Genomic DNA, 16231 nt, shown 5'->3' with positions numbered 1-16231 from the left:
CTTATTCTTGTTTGTGCATTACTGGTTGATAAATCCCTCAGACAAATTAGCTTTTAAGCATTTTGGTTCAACCCTGTGATATTTATATAGTTATATCAACTACATAATAGCAACTACAGATAGTAGGGGAGAGCGGGGCACAAAATAACACAAGGTAAAATGTAACAGTGGTTTAAGGTATTTGCTCAGGGTTAACCGTGGCATGCTTCCGAGGTTTTCACCACAGTGTTGGCAGACGTCTTCCTGACAATTTTTTTTTTTTTTTAAGTTTTGCAAAATCTGGATGGGAAACACGAGAAACCATTTTTTTCAGCGTAAAAGTATTTTTTTATTATACTTAATTTTTTTATTAAAAAAATTATCTGTGAAAGAATGCAAGTAAAATCTTTTGTAAGTACAGAAAAAAATTATGTTGTTGTGATTACCGTCTTCTAGGCTAAAAGATGAAACCATTTTGAAAGATGTAAAAAACAAACACAGCGACTGCTAGCCAGTTTTAAGGAAAGCATGACACAGTGGGGTTAGTTGTAACAGGGTGTCAAAATTAAGCCACACACTGTTGGACATCAATTAAATTAACAAAATAAGTTTTGAATTTTGAGTGTAATGTTGAGAACTTTTTATTTAAAAATGTTTTTTAATAGAGAATATTTTAATATAATTTTTGTATTGCTAATAATGCAAATAAGTGCATTGTAAAGTAATGCAAATAAATCCAAATATTTTTTATCCAAAAGATAGATAAATAAATAAACATGCAGTGCTATGTACAATAAAAAACATTAACTTAGGTACTGAGGAAATATACTATTTAAAGTAAACAGTATTTAAATTAATGGTGTGAAGTCTGACTTTATAAGCATGTGTTACAACTAGCCCTCTGTCTGTTACAACTTGCCCTATAGGTTTACTCCTGGCACTTTTGGCAATACTTCATAGAAACCATAGCTCTGGCGATCATACAACCAGTGCTCATTTGTAGAAAAGCGGCTTGTATGTTGTCGATAAAAAATATGGTATGTCTAATTACTACTTTGTTCAAAAATTGGCCAAAACCAAAAAGTGTTACCTTGTGCCCCTCTCTTCCCTAACATTAGTGATTCATCTAATAACAATAAAACTATGTTTCAAGAGTTCACACTTAGCTGATGATTGATAATAAAAGCGTGTTTGGCATGCTGTACCGGGAGAGAGCCCTGAGCCCAGAATATCCCTGAGCCCGGGGCTCCCTCCTGTTTGGAGGGCGAGAGGAGAGTTTGAGCTCAGGTGGGTCTCGAGAACTCCCCTACTGTGAACTGCTGATATATCTGACTAGGAGTTTTTTTAGAATGCTATTTTGAAGTAGTCAATTTACCTAAGGTGCATGTCTTTAAACGGACCATGGGAAAACTCACGCGAAATACAGGGAGGACATGCAAACTCCGCACAGAAATGCCGACCGGCCTGGAGAGGGCCAAACCAGCGGCGTTCTTGCTGTGAGGCAACAGTGCTACCCACTGGGCCACTGGGCCACTGTGCCGTCCTATAGGAGAAGTGGAGAAGTAGGGGTGGAAGGGGGGATTCTTCAAAACGAAGATGACTGGAGGAGAAAGCTTTGGTAACTTATAGTGTCAGTATTAGTTTATAGTGTCATCTGATTGGTGCAATATGCAAAGTTAATGCGGTACCAGCTGTGTTCAATCATAAGCACGTGATCCTCTTGAAATTAGTTTTGAAATAAACCACACATAGTGATTTCAGTCACGTATACATATATTAATTTACTAATTAAAAACTGGTGTATTTAGTAAATTTACACGGATAGAATTCTGCTTAGGATAAATTCATTCGGCAGACAAACTCTAACAGTGCACTATAGGTACTATAGGTACTTTCTAGCTCTTGTGTGTAAATCAGTTGTACGTTGGTTATTTCAGTGCATTGTGGGATTGTTTGAGTGCACTTCAGAACATCCACTATGATTTCAGACACCACAACAAATGGCTTTTCCTTCAAATAGTGCACTACTTAAGGTTTATAGGGGTGATTTCAGACACATCCCACTGTTTCAGCTAAAAATCTAGTGTTTTACTGAAGAGAAAAACTACAGTACACCTAGGATGGCTTGAGGGTGAGAAAATAAACATTCTATCTTCATTTCCGAGTGCTAAATTCTAATTTCGATGACATTCAAACAAAGGAATTAATGCATTGTCACAGGATGTAAGTGGCCTGTCCTGTTTTCCTCACCTCTCTCTGAAACACTATCAGCAGGGCCCAAATAAAAATGAGTCTTCCCCTCTCTTGAAAGCTCATTACTTATGACAGCGTATGCCCAGACACTTTAATGCTGATAAACACGTTAGCACACGCCGCTAGTGCTGCTGAAACACAGCCAAGCAGACGGCAGATGGAAAGTGTCAGTGAAGGAGTGGGATGCTGGAGGTAAAGGCAGCACAATGCCGCTGCCTGTCAAAATTACTACACACATCACATATCACACTGCACAAGCTCTTGTGCTCTTCAACCACGCAGTGACGGCATCGTAAACACACAACGGCGCAACGCTAAGAGACAGAAATATGCACGCTGTCAATTTGAAAGGGAAATTACCCCGGTGGTTATTCAAAGTTATTATAATGGTTTGTTTAAAAAGTAGTGATGTTAAACTGCTGCGCTTTGCCTCGTCGCTTTCATGTCTCCTGTAAGAGCAGTTCTGTGGTAAATAATGTTTGAGGTAATGTGCTGTGAAAAGACTTCACAAGCATCAAAATCGCATCATTGTCATAGCACACGTGGCATGCTGAAAACAGTAGCTTTTACAGACTAGTTAATGTTGAGGAAATCTTGCAGGTTAAGCTTGATTAGTTAAAAAGATAGAGGTGAGTATTAGTGTTGTTGTCAAACTCAGTCAAGTCTAGACCAAGGCAAGTGTGTGGAGACCAATCAAAGATTGAGGTTGTGTCACGATCACCAGCAATATAGCCTGTGTAGATTGCTGGAGAACTACACATCTGCCACTTATGAAATACATCTCCCAGAGTTTGTTGCACTCACACACCAGTTCCTGATTGCCCCTGATGTCACACACACACAGCTAGAAGCTCATTATGGACTGATTACTAGAACTGTAAACACACCACATTCACACACACACACACACACACACATTGCTTTGAGTCGTGTTATTCTGTGAATATTGCTTAACGTTATCCTTGTCTTGCCTTCCTGTGTTTTTTACCTGTGCTTTGTTTTACGGTTTACGCTGTTTTGCCGCCTGTCCTGACCATTCGCCTGTTTCTGACTATGATATTCGGTTACCCTCATGCACCAGTTTGTACCTATTTGACCACTGCCAGCCTGACTACTCTTAATTAATAAACTGCACATAGATCCTCACCGTTGTTGTCCTCGTCCTCAAAATGTTTTCATAAAATAATAAAATGTAATATACACTATAACTTCAATGACATGTCATGAGATAAAGGTTCTAAATAAATGTATTTTTTTTCAATACAGAAATTATAATAAAAATGGTAAAATGAGCCTTTAAAATAAAGTTTAAAAAGCTTTAAAAAAAACTGTCACTGAATTATTCTCCTGATTGGTTTAAAGACGCTGATCCATTGAGTACTAAAAATTGAAGCAGGAAGTTTTGTATTAAACAAAAAGTGTAATAACAAATGAAACACTGAAGAGCTTGTGTTGAAGGGTATGACACTGAGTACAAAAAAACACTGAAACTGGTCTCAATTACTACAATGCTAATCAACAATACAAAATCTCTAGCTTGTAATTTTTTTTCCTTTTCCATTATTTCAATAAACTAAAAAACAAAAACAGCAATAATACAAACTCATTCATTTAATATATTAATAAACATAGAAAAATTGATTACTAATATCAAAAAACATGCTTAATTTTAGATTTTTAATCGGTTGCATATACTATTTTTAATCCTGTTTGTAATAATACAATAATACAAGTGTAAAAAAAAATATATACAGTGCTCAGCATAATTGAGTTCACCCCTTTTGAAAATGAATATTTGTTTCATTTTGTCAGGGAATATAGGCAATGTATTTTGGTGCATTTAAATAGAACAGATATAATAAACAGATATATTTATTAAACTAATATTTTAGTCACCGTTGTTATTGAGTTACTTATAATTCAATCATATTCAAACTGTTACCACGACTGGGGTGGAGTGACAGGAGACCACAGGAGGTAAGATCCACTATGCAGTTTATTCAAACGTCAGGCAAGCAATGGTCATCAGGTGCAAACAGGTATATGAAGGCAGTCCAGAATCGTAAACGTTTAAACAGGCAAATGGTCAAAAGGCAGGCAGCTAAACAGGAAGACAAGGTACTAGGCTAGGATCGATACACGGAGAAACAAGACAGGGAAACGCGTTGTAATGTTACACAAGGAAAACAAGACTCGGCAAACTGGTAGCGTGAGAGGGTGGCTTATGAATGGGATGTAATCAGTTTGTGAACAAGGCTCAGCTGGTGCTTGCAATCAGGATACATGAGTGAGCAGGCGTGCGTGTTTGGGAGCAGTGCATGTATGAATGTGTAGTCCTGGGGAATGCGGAAATGAAGTCCTGAGTTCGTATGAGAACCAGCGATCCTCTGGGGAGCGATCGCTGGTTGTGACACAAACAAAATATTGCAAAAACAAAAACAATTTTTTTCCTTTTTTATTTAGATTTTTATGCTTTTCTTGATTTTTCCACTTTTTTAAATTTGTATTTAATATTTTTCTATAACATATAAATTTGGGTGTACTAGTTTTTAGACCGTTGTCACTAGTTATTTTGTTAGATAAGCTTCAGATTTAGTTTCAGTACTGACTAATCTAATGTATATGCACAAATATAATATTGTATAGCTTCCAATTAAAAATGTGAATTTAAAAGAGAGATTTGTGAGGGGTGTACTTATATATGCTGAGCATTGTATATTTGAACATACATAATGATGGAATTTTCCACACTAGAGCAATTAAGTACAGCTTTGTAATTTTTGTTTTATTTAATTTTTTATTTTTTGTTCTTTGCTTTTAATTTGTAATGATGTGATTTACCTTGTACTTTCATTTATGTCTTATTATGCTTTAACAAATATTTTATAAAAAATAAATACATCTTCTGGAACTAAAAAATATTCTAAAATTGTAAAACTCAAAAAAAAAAAAAAACTAATACGCTTGATTGTCAAAACAGAACTTTTAGGAGTTCTGAAAGTTAATGTTAAATGCTGTTAACTTTTGTTTAGACTTTAAGCAGAAAAAGAAAACAACTGAGCAATCATGTCAGAGAAAATGAAGAAAGGACTGTGGAGAAGTGGTGAAATTACACATTATAACCTTTGAAACTAATGTGTTTTTAATGGCTGTGAAACATTAATGCTATATTCAAGAGTGGGCGAATCATTAACCACGTTTTTTTCTTCTTCTGTCTGCTAGACACAGTACATGAGTAGCTGCTGTATTAAAGCAGAAACAAGCAACTGTGGCGATAAGTAAACACAAATCACTCTGAAAACAAAAAGAAAAAAGTTTTCAGAAAATCTTCTCAGATCCCTTGACAACTTTTCAGAAACTTGACTCAAACTCACCTGAATTTCATTATGGGATTTGGAATGAGATTTCTCATATGCATACTAACAAAGGAGGTTTATTCAGCAGGCACGAAAGCTCTGAAGAAATCTCAAGGCTGTAAATCTCTTCATCACTTCAGCAGATTATAGATGGCAGCTCGTGTTATAGGAGTGATAATATATGTGCATAACTGGACAACAATATCAGAGGCTTTTAGGACTTCAGATCACCTCAATAGAAAACCTTTATTCATCTTTTATATTCATCTTACACAACATAAAATGTTTTCATTTTGCATGAATAAAAAAAAATTGAAAATGATATTTGAGTCATATGGACTAAAAATTACATACTGATATTGACCTAAAGTTCAACCCTCCTGGAGTTTTAACAATCCCCAGTAGCCTATATTAGCTTTTTATTTAAGTTCTTGTTTAATTCTATTATTAATTTTCAAAACTTGTGTGACATCTATTATTTTTCTTTTCCTATTTATGAATAGACCATTCAAGGGAACAGCATTTATATGAAATTGACATCTTTTCATTTAAGACATGCGCTATAGGTGTCACAATCACCAACGATCTAATCCTGGCAGATCACTGGTAAACACGCAGATCGCCCACGGACTACAAATCCGCCATTACATGGACTAGGAGTTTCAGTCATACACCGCTCACACTCACCTGTTTCAGATTCTGCTGATTGCACACACTCACACCCAGAGCATCATTATGAAATGAACATTATGACGCACTTTCCATTTGTTTGTTTACCTTGTATGCTTCCTGCCTTTTATACAATCACCTGTGTATTGATCATGACTCTGGATTTTCCGTATACATCTGTTTGCTCCTGTGTTGACTGTTGCTAGTTTAACTATTTTTTATAAACCTGCATTTGGATCCGCACTCCTTTGTCAGCATCCATATCACATTACAATAGGTGAATTGGGTGAGCTAAATTGTCCACAGTGTATGTATGTGAATAATAGTGTATGGGTGCTTCCCAGTGATGGGTTGCAGCTGAAAGAGCATCCGCTGCATAAAACATATGCTGAATATGTTGGTGGTTCATTCCTCTGTAGCAACCCCTGATTAATAAAGGGACTAACCCAGGGGTGGGCAAACTCGGTCCTGGAAGGCCAGTGTCCTGCACAGTTTAGCTCCAACTCTAATCAAACACACCGGCTTGTAGATTTGTAGTGATCTTGAAGACACTGATCAGCTTGTTCAGGTGTGTTTGATTAGTGTTGGAGCTAAACTGTGCAGGTCACTGGCCCTCCAGGACCGAGTTTGCCCATCCCTAGACTAACCCAAAAAGAAAATGAATGAATGAATGAATGATGTCTAATTGTAATAGTTGTTAATATATTAAATACACAAATTATAAAATGATACATTACATACAGTTGAAAACAAAATGATTAAACCTCCTGTAAAATTTGAATTCTATAAAGTGTTTAACAGTGCACACATATTTTCACAGCATTACCTATAACATTTTTTTTTTTCTGTAGTAAGCCATTTAGTTCTAGAGAAATTTCTTTCAATTTGTCTGGAACAAAAGCAGCTTTTAATTTTTGTTAAGTAATTGTAATGGTCAATATCATTAGCTCCCTTAGGAATGCTTTTTTTTAAATTGTCTACAGAACACTGTAATGACTCTATCTTTTTAACCAAACTTCCCTAGTTAACTTAATATCCTAGTCAAGCCTTTAAAATACACATTAAGCTAAATACTAAAATCTTACAATATAACTAGTAAAATAGTATGCACTGACATCATAGCCAAGACAAAAAAAAAAAAGTTAACAGAAATTAGTTATTTAAACACTTAATTTATATGAATTGTGTTGAAAAAAACAGTTAAACAGCACTCTGGAAATATTTTAAAAAAATAATTAAAATGTCACATTATAATAATTTTGCCTTCAACTGTGATGTATTCATTGTAATTTCCAGCATAACAGTAATTATTCAATTAATTTATATGATTACTTAATATCTACATTTTCCTATTTAATGAAGAGTCCAGATGCAAAAACGTCCCTTCTTCTTATAATAATTTTTTTGACAATAATTGCACATCTCTTATGCTCCTGTCTAAAGCCCTTTTCACACAGTGTTACCGGTAAATGTCTGGAAAAAATTCCGGAATGACTTTACTGGTAAATTTAAAAAAGCGCCATTCACACAGGCACGGACGTTATGTAAGTTTTCCAGAAAAGACCACTCACATCCATTCTAAAATACCTGTAATTCTGACATAGTTAAACAAAAAAGACCTAATAATGGCTGCACTTGTATTTGTAAACATTTGACTACATTACAAACTTTGTGGATAGATAAGTATTGTGAACAACTACGATGAAAACATATAGAGAAATACCTTTGCATTTTGAGATGTACATAATATGTGTGTGTGCTGCTGCTCAGCGGCTGCTTCTCGTGCAAGCACGTTGCGCAACGGAAGAAAGCAGAGCTTGAAGGTAAACAAACAACGGCTTATCATAAGCATCTTATGGGCAATTACTTAAACAGTTGGCATTAAGAGGGAACATAGAAACGTTACCTGACTAACATCTAGCAGCTAAATGTCGGTCATGTACACGCATATTTTGAGAACTTTACGACGGAATGTATAAAATACGCTGTTTTCCACCAAGGCAACCCGGGGTGCTGAAATATAATATGCTAAACTGGCATTGGGCAGGTTAAATGACCAAAACAAAGACAGCGTTCCGGCACGTAACACATTTTCAAAGCAGAATATCCGACTTAAGCATTGTTTTTCAGATAAACAAGAATGTTCACTTAGCATGTTTTCTAAATATCTGCAAAAATATTATGTTATTTTTATGCTTTAGAAGAGTCAAAAACTTACATACAGCATCTATAAACAACAATTGTTGATCAAATTGCTGTATAAATCACAAAAAATACCTTGAAAATATTGATCAAATACAATGAAAATTCAATTGTTATAAAACAGTTAAGTATAAAATAAAATTTAGCTGAGATTTCAACAAAGACATCACAAAGTCACAAAGATGCAAACTCATCCCAAATCAAAGAAAACTCCATTCCAACAACCCCAAAAAAAGCTATTCTAGTCTGATCCACTGAGATGCATCAGTAATGCAACAACAGCTGACAGCATGCAGCAGGTCAATGATGATCTACTGTCAGTGAAAAAACACTAAACACCAGCAAAACCCATCCACCACCATTCCCTTCTGTCAGCTTCAATAGCAGCTCCCCTTATCAGCGCTCAGCAGAGGGACATCCCATAATGACAGAGTCCCGGCGCCAGCTTTACATGCCTCAGTAAATGGACAGAGTTGGCAGGCCACTGGACTGCGTCCACAAAACAACTACATGTATATACAGTGGCCTCGGCGAATGGAGAAAACAAGGCAGCAGATTGAATCATGACAGGCCCAAATCCTGTTAAAAGAAGAAATATGGAGGAGGGAGAATGGAGATGCTGCGGTGGTTGGCAGATTCATGGATGATCAAGCAGGCACGGTTCGCTCTCCTGCCTCACCCTGTCCCAATACAAAACATCCCAAGCCGAACTGTCCCATCGCAGAGACTCACTTGATGGATTGTCTGAAGCAGGCTCTCTGTTTGCTCTAATAAATGGTGGTGCTGTCAGCAAAACACAAGATCATCAGATCAGACTGCCAGAACATTTTAGATGTGCTCAGATTCTGAGCTCAAAATGTGCTCAGATTGGAATTTCTTTTAATAAAAAAAATTAAAAATTAAGAATAGATTTGAAGAATATAATAAAAAATTATAAAATTACATTTCAAAGTAAGACATGCTGTTTTTATTCATTAAATGAATGAATGAATGCATGAATATCATGAATAAAATAAATAAATCAACAAACAAACAAACAAAACAAATAAATAAATAAATAATTAAACAAATAAAATTATGGACTGATTTCTAACTGATCATGTAAATGTCAAATACAGTGGCATTTAAAATAAAATAAATTAAGATTGAGGGAAATGTTTTTTTTTTTACATTTTAAACAAAAAAAAGCTATAGTTTTGAAGAATATATTAAAAAATATAAAATAAAAATTTAAAATTAAGATTAACTGTTATTCATTCAATGAATTAATGCATGAATGAAAAATAAATAAATAAATAAATAAATAAATATATAACATTTATTGACTGATTTCTGACTGTCCATGTAAACCTCAAAATGAAAATGAAATAAAATTGAATTAAATTTCTAAAAACAAAACTAAACACCTGAATTTTGATGTCTTCAAAATATTGAATAATATAGGTTTATTTATCAGTTTATTTTACTTGTCATTAAAATCTGTCATCAAAATCTACTTTTCTTTTGATGTTTTCTTTTCTTGCATTTCTTTTGAAGATAGTAAAAGTAGAAAAAGTACAATATGTCAGGAAACATTAGGGCAAATACATCAAAGCAAAGGCAAATATACTATAAAAACCCTCCATATAATTATTCTGCCAGAAGTCTTTTTAGCAAGTGTGCAAATAATTTGGTTCAACTCTTAAATACAACACAAACCATTGATAAAAACAGAAAATCTCCTAAAAACACAGCCTATTCTAATTTACACACTGTAAAAAATGTAATGACAAAAAAACGTTAAGACAACAAATATTTTTATGTTGCTGTTATTTTAATAGGTTAATCAGGTTACAACTAAATTGTTTAAGTTATACAAAGTTTAATTTAATGGGCTATTTTTACGATCTAGGAACAAACTCTAAAGAGGGCAAAAGCATTGAGGGCGTGTCTGAATCCACTTTTGCTATTTTTAGGACGGAAAAATATGTTCTGCGCCCAGGCTCATGGTCTAACAGGGTTGTGCTTATTCTCTTAATGAGTTATAGGTGTGATTTGGAGAATAAACCAATCAGAGTCTCATCTCCCATTCCCTTTAAGAGTCAGTTTACATGGCGGACTTTGTAAATGGAAAAACTGAAGGCTTTACTATGAGAAAATAGTTAAACAGACCATCTGCAGCGCGAGGATAAAGAATGAGATTCCTCCATTCAGCTTCTTTACTTTCTCTTTTACTCTTTCGTGGATAAGGAAACCGTGTTGTATGCACAGACATCCATTAAGCCTACATAATAAGTTTTGTTTGTTAAGCCCAAAGATTTGTTTCAAAACTATTTTTTAATTCAGTTCTAATTTCCAGCAAATGAATAAATGTATGTATGTATGCAATTATAATGAAGTGAGTTATATCTAAGCACATGTCCTATGTCCCATATAGTCCAAAACCTGACAGGTGGACAAATCTAAGCCTGCTTTTATTAAAACAAAGTAGCGCAAATATATTTGCTATTTAAACAACGTGGTGGAAAACAGGAAAACAAATTGTCTACTAGTACTGAACATGCCAAAAATGGTATGAAATAATGAACACGACGCAAACTCAAACTCCAATAGTCTTGTAACGCTAAAAAGTGCTACAACATGACACAACAAGAGCAAAGCAGAACCTGTAACCGCTCAATAAGCGCTCCGAATGGATTCTCCACAAGTGAGTGCAGGAGAAATTCAATATGGGGCTTCAACACAGCGTCCGGCCCTCTTCACGTATCGCACAAGAGTCATTAATTTCCCAGAAAGAGTATAGGAGATGAGAGTGAGAGAGAGTGGCCATCTTGGCTCTCCTCACCTGCTCCCCGCAAAACACACTGATAACATCACTGTGCCACTGAAAGCAATTTCTCCCTGCCATTAGGAGAGGGAATGGAAGCTTTCGCAGAGGCGCAGGCCATTGGAGTGCGTCTATACTTTGGTGTTTGCTGTGGCCTGGCTGTGAAAAGGGTGCGAGGAGAGCAGATGGAGCTGAGTTATTGTAGTCTGGCCGAGATGGAGAGATGCACTGCAAGACTGCGGCTACTTCTGGACTAGCTTCTGTCACTAATAGTTTTCTGACACAGGCCTTTTTTATTTTTGGCCTTTTATTGTGAACAGAATTTCTATCAGTTGTATTTTTCTGTGACACTGTGTTTTATTTTTTGCCTTTTCATTCAAATCAACAAATACAGAAACCCTAAAAAAACAAATAAACATATATAGTGGATTTCAAAATTATAAGCCCTTAAATTTCAATTCTTTTGAAAATATTTCCCTGCTTTTTAACATAGACATTTTTTTCAAGACATTTTTTAAACAGTGGTTAGTACTGTCACTTCACAGCAAGAAGATCGCTGGTTCGAGTCCTGGCTGGGTCAGTTGGCATTTCTGTGTGGAGTTTGCATGTTCTCTCTGTGTTAGCATGGGTTTCCTCCAAGTGATCCGGTTCCAACCACAGTCCAAAAACATGCGGCATAGGTGAATTAAATAAACTAAATTGGTCGTAGTGTTTGCGTGTCAATGAATGTGTAAGGATGTTTCCCAGTACTGGGTTGCAGCCGAAAGGGCATCCGCTGCATAAAATATGCTGGATAAGTTGGTGGTTCATTCTGCTGTGGCAACCCCTGATTAATATAGGGACTAAGCTGAAAAGATGAACGAACAGTGGTGTATTCTATAGACAATCGAAAAAAGTTATTTTGACTTTAGAATTTTTTTATTATTATTAAATCTGCTTTCATTTCAGCCAAAAAAAAAAGCCTTTTTCAGAAAGAAAAGCATAATAGAAAATACTGTGACATTGTCCTCGCTCTGTTATCATTTGTCAAATATTTGAAAAATTATTAAAATTCCACTGGGCTAATAATTTTGCCATACTGTATATTCTGTTGCCAAGGAAATATTTTATGATAACATAGGGCTGGGTGATACTGCAAAAAGAATTATCCTGATATCATGTTTTATGTCATTCGATATCAATAATTATTACATTTTTAAACAATACATATAGAAATATTGGGATTTTTTTAACCACCTTATTTTAACATTACTAAGGCATTACTAACATTACTAAGAATTAAATAGTCAAAAACAAAAATATTTAAACAAAATATCACATCTCTTTGTAATAAAATAAACGTAATAAAGAGACTCTTTAACTTATTAAATAAAATAAAATGTTACAAAGAGTGTGCAATGGTAACGGTAGATCAACATCTGTAAGCTGTGAATAATAATGATACAATGAACCCCAAACTCTGTAAACAAAACAAATTATGATGATCAAATCTGAGCTTTCAAGTAAAGGAACTACCCATCATCATTCAAGTGCATACTGCAACAATACAAGTTGTGAAGTTGAATAACTTTATTACCCCAATGCAACATCTTTCAGATGGGGAGCTAGTGGTTGAGACGCACAAGAAAACAAAATGTCACTCTGGTGACATCGTTTTTTATTTACAATCTCCTGTGCTGATATATGACACTCATTTTGACCTGAAATGACAAGTGCGAGTGCGTGCTTTGTGGTTGTCTGAGGTAATTAGTCTGCCGTTATTACTGAAATGTGTATACAGATTTGTTAGTCCTAGTGCTCAGGGCATTTGGAAAAGTTCAGATGTTTTTCAACTAGGTCTACCTGGAATACCATGCGCACATTGTTCCCATGTCCATGTCATGCTTGTCGCTCCCATGTTGTGTGCATGCCTCGATTGGAAATGACAAACTGACACCCTAAATTTATTGGCATTGATTCCAAAATGAGTGCTCAGCAGCCACATTTCAATAAAACTATAGTGCTTCATACCGAAACTACATCCAAACTTTTTTATTATTGATATTGACTATGGTGCTCAGTCAATAAATAACGATAGCGATTTTATCACACAGCCCTAATGATAACATACTCAAAACTTTTCTATTTAAATTTACAGAAATATGTAGCAAGCTCAATAAAACTACTTTATATCATTACATTAAATAATACTTGGTTTATAATAATTTTTATAAATAAATAAATACTAAAAATCAACTAATGGTAGAAGTTGCATGACATCTTTTATACTAAGCAATTATACTAATCATAATAACTACTGTAAATGGAAAAATATCTTTTTAGGATATTAATTGAACCAATTATTAAAACCAATTGGCCTGTTTCATTTCTTCTTACTCAACAAAATGATTTACAGCCATTATGCTTTGTTGGGCCTCACAAGCATAAAAACTGAATTCATCCTATAGAGCACAATGGTGAGCATCATTGTAGAAAGACTATGGAAGCATTCAGATAATCTTCCTTTTAAAATCACTACTCATTCAGTAAAAGAGTCTTTTTTTCCCCCTTTCGCATAAACATGTCAATTGTCAACTTGCACCTGAGCATTCCTAAATAGGATAACCAAGGCTTTTGAATAAACAGCCCAAAAGTCTCCTGCAGTTTTGTTTTTCAAAGCCTGCCGCTGTGTAATTTGCACTCCTGTGCTGTGAGACCACCTGGATTTAAGTGCTGCTGTTACAAAGAAGAACAGAACTCCGCTCAACACTGCAATTTTTTCCAGGTCCAACAACAGGCTGGAGGGAAGAAAATGAGTGTGAGACTCTCTGCTCTGTAAACAGTGAACACTGAATCAAATATCAATTCCTTTAAAGTTCCAAGAAACCGACATCAATATCTCAAACCGCACGGACCGAGAAGGAAAAAAAAAAAAGAAACAAATAACAGCGCAGGCTTGACGTAACCACAAAATCCACACGATCAATGTATATTGTATGAGGAAATGGTTGTGCTTTTTGATGTGGTGCCACGTTTAAGCGGTGTGGAAGCTGCTCTACTAGTGGCGTGTGTCACGTGATGGTTTTCCTTCAGAAAACTGAGAACACCAAAAAATGAAAAATTATTGCTCCAGGCAGAGGTGAGATCAAACCTGCAGATGGCTCTCTGCATTCTAACCAGAGTCCAGAACAAAAGAAAAATGTAGTGTGTAAAAAATCTAAAGAAATAAATATGATGTTTTGGAACAGGCTTGAAGATATTGGGAGAAAGGGAAGGAAGGAAGGAAGGAAGGAAGGAAGGAAGGAAGGAAGGAAGGAAGGAAGGAATGAGGGTGGCAAAGAAGGAAGAAAGGGAGGAAGGGATGGAGGGAGTAAGGAAGGAAGGAAGGAAGGAAGGAAGGAAGGTAGGTAGGTAGGTAGGTAGGAGAAAAGATAAAAAAGAAAAAATAATGAAATTGGGGGAAAAAGAAAATAAAGGAAGAAAAATTTTTTTAAATGATGATAATAAAAAAGGATGAGATTTACAATGAAAGGGGAAAGAAGTAGGAAAAGCAAATAAATCAATATTTAACCAAAAGGTGAAAATGAAAGTATAAAGAAATGAAATATCAAGAAAGTAATTAGAAGAGAATGTGGAATGGAACAGATGAATAAAAAGGAGAGTGGAGGGAAGAATGAGTATAGAAAAGAAAAACAAAGGAAGGAAAGGAAAGTTTAAAGAGAACATATTTTTCATATATATAATAAAGGAAAATGAAAGAAAGAAAGAAAAAAAAAGAAAGAAAGAAAGAAAGAAAGAAAGAAAGAAAGAAAGAAAGAAAGAAAGAAAGAAAGAAAGAAAGAAAGAAAGAAAGAAAGAAAGAAAGAAAGATATGGTAGATAGAAGATGAAATGGAGGAAAAAAACAAAGAAAATAAAACAATAAGAGAAAATAAAAAAAACGAATAAAATAAAAATGATTTATAGAGGGATAATGGAAAACATGAATAATGGAAGAAAAAAAAGAAAAGATTCAAAAGAAAAGATGAATGGAAGAAATACGGAGAGAAGAAAAAAATTATTTAAAGCTATTTAAAGAAGGTAAAATGATAAATTAAAGTTATATAAATAAATAAATAAAATATAATATATAATAAAATATAAAGAAATGATTTTTTTTTAAAAGAAAGGAAATATTGGGGAAAGGAATAGACTTAAGAGGGAAGAAAAAGTAAAAAGAGAGAAAATTAAAGAAAAAATGTAAGTTTGAGGAAGGAAGGATAGAAGGAAGGAAGGAAAGGAGGAAGGTAGGTAGGAAGAATTATATATAAATATATTTTTAAGGCCAATTAAAAAAAAAAAAAAAAATATATATATATATATATATATATATATATATATATATATATATATATATATATATATATATATATATATATTGTTATAATTACTATATTTATTTATATTAGTATACTTAAATTTTAGAAGTTTCAATATTTTTCATTGATCAAAAACTAAATTCAAGACATTTGAAAAGATTACTGATGAATACCTGAAAAAAGCCTTGTCGCCTATCCAAGTTTTATGCACAACAAATAATAACTTGACTTAGTTGATCAATTGGTATCAGCAGTGGCTTATGGGAAAAGCAAAGGCATCTATAGATTACACTTATTTTACCAAAATAAAATATAAATAGGCCTAGATTTTTAATTATTTAATTAGAACAGTAAGTATGACTTTGCTTAGACAAAAGCCCTGTCACTTAACAGAAATAATGTACAGTATAGAATATAAAGTCATGGTGCAGTGGAAAAAGAATTCATATTGTGAATGACTCCCATGAGCATCTCTGCAATGACTCATATAACTTATTAATAAAGTCATCTGGAATGGAAAAGAAAGTGTTCTTGCAGAACTTCCAGAGTTCATCAAGATTCTTTGGATTCATATTCAATGCCTCCTCCTTCATTTTACCCCAGACATGCTCAATAATGTTTATGTTTGGT

The 16231-nt window shown here is 34.3% G+C and overlaps 1 protein-coding gene across 8 annotated transcripts in view; it reads right to left on the bottom strand.

Annotated features, from left to right (window-relative positions):
* Window positions 1-16231, bottom strand: part of sez6b (seizure related 6 homolog b) — a 369655-nt gene that overhangs the window by 195140 nt on the left and 158284 nt on the right. The window lies entirely within an intron of this gene.

Source organism: Danio rerio, chromosome 15 (genome assembly GCF_052040795.2).
Source record: "Danio rerio strain M-AB ecotype USA chromosome 15, GRCz13ab, whole genome shotgun sequence".
NCBI lineage: Eukaryota > Metazoa > Chordata > Actinopteri > Cypriniformes > Danionidae > Danio > Danio rerio.
The sequence above is the reverse complement of the archived record's forward strand: the minus strand, read 5'-3'. Positions and strand labels throughout refer to the sequence as shown.